We start from the raw sequence: 6,000 nt of genomic DNA, 5'->3' as shown, positions 1-6,000 counted from the left end.
GCTGATTCTAATTTGAATCTCTACTCTGCTACAATTAAATGCTTCTTAATCCTTTTTGTTAGTGGCATAAGCACTGCAAACATAGATACCATAATTAATTTTTAAAAAGTGTTTCATTTCACATAAGTGATCTCAATTTTCTCCCAAATTGTATCTTATTAGAATGTAAACTCTGTGAAGACAATGATTCCATAAATGAATGAAGTCATTCACCAGACTCTGCTTACAGATTACATAAACCCATGGTAATAATCAGCTTCCCAGGTGAAGCAGTGGTAAAGAATATGCTTGCTAGCACAGGAGACGCAGGAGATGAGGGTTTGATTCCTGGGTCGGGAAGATCCCCGGAGAAGGAAATGGCAACCCACTCCAATCTGTCCATGGAAATTCCATGGACAGAGGAGCCCGGTAGACTACAGTCCATGGCGTTGCAAAAAGTCGGACACAACTGAGCAACTGCACAGGCACACGTGGTAATAACCATCGATAATATGTATTGAATATTTATTATCATCAGACATTGTTCAAAGAGCTTTACATGAATTTGCTCATTTAATCCTATAACAATCCATAAGGTAGAGCTAGTGATGGTGGTTACATGTTGTAAGTAGGAAACTAAATCTGTTCAAGTTTAGCAACTAGTGTAGGGCTTGGCTTTGAACCTTGGTTTCACTGTTCTTTAAAAAAGAAATGACAGGCCCAAAATGTAGTTACTTGTACTAAGTCCCACATCAGCAGACCAATTCTTAATAGCTAACCTAACTGCAGTTATAACCTTCCCTAGGATTGCAGTCTTAACAGATCAGTCTGGAATTTTCTGGTCAGCAGCAGTGAGGTAATCAGCCACATAGGCCCTTCCCATCCCTAAAAGGAAGATGAAGTAGTCCATTCTCTCCTTTTCCCTTTCCCCTCCTGTCTATAAAAACCTTCCGTTTTGTAGAAATCCTTGGAACTCTTCTCTGCTCACTAGTTGGGATGCTGCCCAATTCGTGAATTGTTCAGTAAAGCCTTTATATCATTACAGTCGACTTGGTTGAATTTTTACTCAACATTGCCAAACCTGTGATCTAATCCTCACAAGACTGCCTCCTGAACCTCCCAGCTCCCCTACCAACTCCATTCCTAATACCTAAGGTTCCAAGTTTCCCACAGGTAGGATTTATTGGCTACCCTGGAGGTTGCCAAACCAGAAATACTACTTGGGATAGCAGCTTTGGAAAGTGGGGGGTGGGGGAGAGGGTGGGGTTGATGGTGGTACTGTTGCAGGAAAGGGGACCCCTTCCAGGGCCCGAAACTGGGCTCTTGTCTAACACTCGGAAATGAATTGTCCAAGGAGACACATCTGCTGACAAAGCAAGAGATTTTATTGGGAAAGGGCACCCGGGTGGAGAACAGTAGGGTAAGGGAATCCAGGAGAACAGTTTTGTCACATGGCTTGCAGTCTCCGGTTTTATGGCGATGGGATTAGTTTCTGGGTTGTCTTTAGCCAATCATTCTGACTCAGAGTCCTTCCTGGTGGTGCACACCTTGTTCAGTCAAAATGGATGCCAGAGAGGATTCTGGGAGGTGGTCAGACAGGTGGTGTCTCCTTTTGACCTTTCCCGAACTCTTCTGGTTGGTGGAGGCTTATTAGTCCCCTGTTCCTTACCAGGACCTCCTGTCATAAAACAACTCATGCAAATAGTTACTATGGCGCCTGGCCAGGGTGGGGCGGTTTCAATCAGTGTGCTTCCCCTAACAGCAGGAGTGGGAAGTAGAGGGGGTAGGGGCTGGGGGCTAATTATTGACTTAGGGCAGAAAAAAAGGAAGTAACTATTACCATTTGTTGCTGAAATACAATGTGAAGTTCATAGAAGCGAAGAGAGGAGATGGAAGGTGAGAGGATTTACTTATCCTCTCTCGCTTATGCCCCGTTTGCATGTTTCACTGATTGGAAGCCACTCTTCCTTTTCCAGGTTGTCCTTGGCCTTTATTTTAACTATATTTCACCTGGATGAAAATTTGCAAAGTATTGTAAGCACAGTGTAGTTTTCTCAGGTTTAGAAATGCCACCAAGAAAGGCATACTAGCTAATAATTACTGCTTAACCATTTAAACCCAGTGTTAGCATTTATTCCAGTTCTCACCTAAACACACAAGTGCTTCAGATGGAAACTACTTTTTCACACAGATTGCCTTTTCTCCTATAATTTGCTGTTTGTGTTGGAAATTATTTAGAAGGGAGCAAAGGAGAGTCTAAGGAAAATAAGGCTCTGATGCAAGGTCTGGTTAAATGAGGAAGAAGAAAATGTTTAACAAAGATTTATTAAGAAATCTATGCTTCAGGTATTATACTAAGCGTGGAGATCATAAAAGTCCTCACATGTCGGCAAGGAAAATAGAGATCTAAACCTGTTATCATAAGCAGAGTGCCAAATTGGAGAAACCGTATTTCCAGGGAGTGCTTAGAAAGGGCATCTGAGAGGGAGGGCAGGCCAAGCCTCCAGCTTGTCTGGGCAGAGCAGAGAGAACCAACACTAACAGAGTGTTCTGGTGTCTGGACGTCTTCTGTCACTCTGGGGGCTAAGGCATGGGCTCTTTGACTTCTCATGCAAGGGACGTGTTCTCCAGTGTGATTTAACCAGAACAGGGGAGTGGGGAGAATTTTTGTAACTGACCATTCTAATATTATGGTATTTTCAACACGTGGATTACTATAAAGAGATGAAATACAATTATTTAAGTGCATGGTTTCCAGATTCAGGCTGTCTCAGTTTAAATCCTGGCTTTGCCACTTACAGGATTTGTAACTGAAAGCAAGTCACTCCTACCATCTCTGACTCCTATTCCTAGTCTGCAAAACAGGGCAGCAAAATACTCATCTCTACTTCGTAAGGGTGCTGTAAAGATTAATTTAAATGAAGGTGATACATATGAGTCCTTAGTATCTGACACACAAAAGCATTTCTAGTTTATAAGGGTCGACTGAGATTTTTGGATATATCACAGTTGTTTTTATATAGCATTTCTCTACAAAGGAATTGTGAGTTTATAGTGCCATCTTAAGGATAAAGCAACCATATGCTCTTGTCATTTTTCATCTTTTTTTTTTTATTATTTGCTATTCAAGGCTCATTTTAATCAGCATGTGGGCAATGCCTTCCACTTTGCTCTTCCTCCTCCAGCCATTGTGCTGCTTACCTGTATTCATATCCCTCACAAGATTTATCATGCTAAACCTAAATTCTTGCTTTTACATCCATCTCAGGCTGGTTGCATATTCAGTTATGTACCCACTCTGCCTATCATATTCAACAAATATTGCTGAAGTAAATAAACAAATTCTCAATAAAGGCATTTAGTTTAGTACAAATACATATGTTGATTCATGAAGGATATAAGGATTCTCTTTGGCTTATCAAAATTTTATGATCTGGAAATCCATGCACTAAAAGTTTAACTTAAAAATATGTCACTGGCCAGTTGGGGCACCTGGTAGAAACAAATATAAAGACTCTTTGGAAGGCTACACACTCAGCCCAGGCTGTACAAGTTTCCTACATATTAAACCGCATGGAAGGGCTCACAAATCAAAAACACAAAACATTTAGTGAAACAATTCACTAGAAGCACAAATCAGATGTCAACAAACAGCAGAATGAGATCCCCAAGATGTCACGGTCCCCTTCCAGCTGTGTCATCATTCTAACATCTGCTTTCATTATCATATCTCCTCTGCCTCCCCCCCTCTTATAAGGACCTTTGTGATTATATTGGGCCTACCTGGATGGTTCAATATAATCACCCCATTTCAAGATCTTTAATCACATCTGCAAATTCCCTTTTACCATGGGAGGTATTATATTCACACACTCCAGGGATTAGGATGTGGGCATATTTGGGGAGCCATTGCTCTGCCTACCACAATTTTTGTTTGCTATTTTATCAGATCTCTTTAAAAGGCCAATTTTGGTTTTTCCTTTTCAACTCTATTTGCTTTATTTTCATAACTTATCTGGCAGGCTAAGACATCCAATATAGTGCTCAAAAGAAGTAGTGATAGTATCATCTTTCCAGAACTTGAGAATATTTCTGAACATTTCATCATTGAATATGAATTAGCTGAAGATTTCTGGTATTGCCTTTTATTCATTAAATGAAGTTTTTTTCTACTCATAATTTCCTAGAAACTTTAACCATCAATGTGTGTTGAAAATAATTAAATGATTTTTCCTGCTTCAGTCTCTCTCCTGCAGTCTTTTAATATGAAGAATCATATTAATTGATTTGATTTGACAATAGTTAATCACCCTCAAATTCTGTAATAAGCCCATTTAGGTAATGACATATTTACTTTTTTAAACACTGCTACATGTGTGCAAATATGTTCATGAGTAAGATTGACAGAGAATTATCTTTAATTTCTTTAGAAATTAGGGGATTTAGACAAGGTTAGACTCATAAGCAGAGCTGAATGAAAAAATCTTTCTTCCCTTTTTCTAGTCTCTGAAAAAGTGGGTAGGATTAGAGCAGTGGCTCTCAACTTGGGCACTTTTATCCTTTAGGAGACATTTGTCAAAGTCTGGAGAACTTTTCGGTTATCAAAACTGGGGAGGCGTTACTTGCATCTAATGAGTAGAGGCCGACAATGGTGCTGACTATTCTGCAATACACAGGACAGCTGCCTCCTTTTCCGCCAGCAAACAACTTTACCTTACCCGAATTTTCAATGGTCAGTGGTGCTGAGGCTGTGATTTATTTTTTCATTCTGAATTAATAATCACTCTTCTCATTTTGTATTTGAAATACGTTTTTTTTTTTTTTTTTTTCAGAGAAGGCTTAAAAACTTATATAAGCTTCAGGCCCCATAGAACCTGGACGTCGTGGGAGAAAAAGAGGGCACTATATAGAGCACAGGGGTTTGTGTGTGTGTACGTAGGGGAGGGGGAGAGAGAAATCATTGAGTCAAAACCAATGCTAGAAAAGGGCGTGGGTGGAAGAGAGAAATTTTGTTTTTAGACATAATTTTCAAATAATCAGTTACTAAGAAATTAGACATAAGCAACAATTTCAAGAAACTGAAGCAAAGTAATTACTGTGGTACATGATCTAGCAGTTTTAATTCTTGATACCTATCCTAGAGGAATGTTAGTACATACACATAAAGACAGGTCTGAGGATATTCCCTGAGTAGTGCTTGTAAAAATGAAAAATTGGAAGCAATCTACTTGTCAAATCATTCGAATAGTGGATAAAGTGTGATATTTTCATACAAAACCTCTATAGCAGGTAAAAGGGAGCCAGACTTATCAATATATCTGTCAACATGGATACATCACAAAAATATATTTTTGAACAGAAAAAGAAGTTGCATAACTATTCATACCATATTTTTATGTTAATACATTTAGATATGTATGCATGTAATACACTGTTTATATAATAATGCTTTTACATAATGCTTCACACTCAAAATATGATTACATATTTTATATAGATAAAATGCATATAAATATTGAAACAGCCTTAAAAGACATTACATTACACACTGAACAAGTGTAAGATAGTTAACTCTGGAAGATAAGGAGTGCAGCAACAAGATTGAAGAAAAAAATGTTGAATGCACACAATTTTATCTGTATTCTAATTTTTAAGAGTAGAATGTATTCATGTTATTTCACATGTAACTTTTAAAATAGATTTAAAAAGACAGTTACATTATGCCAATTGTTTCAGGGTTAATTCCTCTTTTTTCTTTCCAGTTTTATTAAGATATAATTAACACATAGCACTAAGCTTAAGGTGTAGAGCATAATGATTGACCTATATACATCATGAAATGAGTATCACAATAAGTTTAGTGAACATCCATCATCTCAGTTCAGTTCAGTTCAGTCGCTCAGTCGTGTCCGACTTTGCGACCCCATGAACGCAGCACGCCAAGCCTCCCTGTCCATCACCAACTCTCGGAGTTCGCTCAGACTCACGTCCATCGAGTCAGTGATGCCATCCAGCCATCTC

Source organism: Ovis canadensis, chromosome 2 (genome assembly GCF_042477335.2).
Source record: "Ovis canadensis isolate MfBH-ARS-UI-01 breed Bighorn chromosome 2, ARS-UI_OviCan_v2, whole genome shotgun sequence".
Lineage (NCBI taxonomy): Eukaryota > Metazoa > Chordata > Mammalia > Artiodactyla > Bovidae > Ovis > Ovis canadensis.
The sequence above is the reverse complement of the archived record's forward strand: the minus strand, read 5'-3'. Positions refer to the sequence as shown.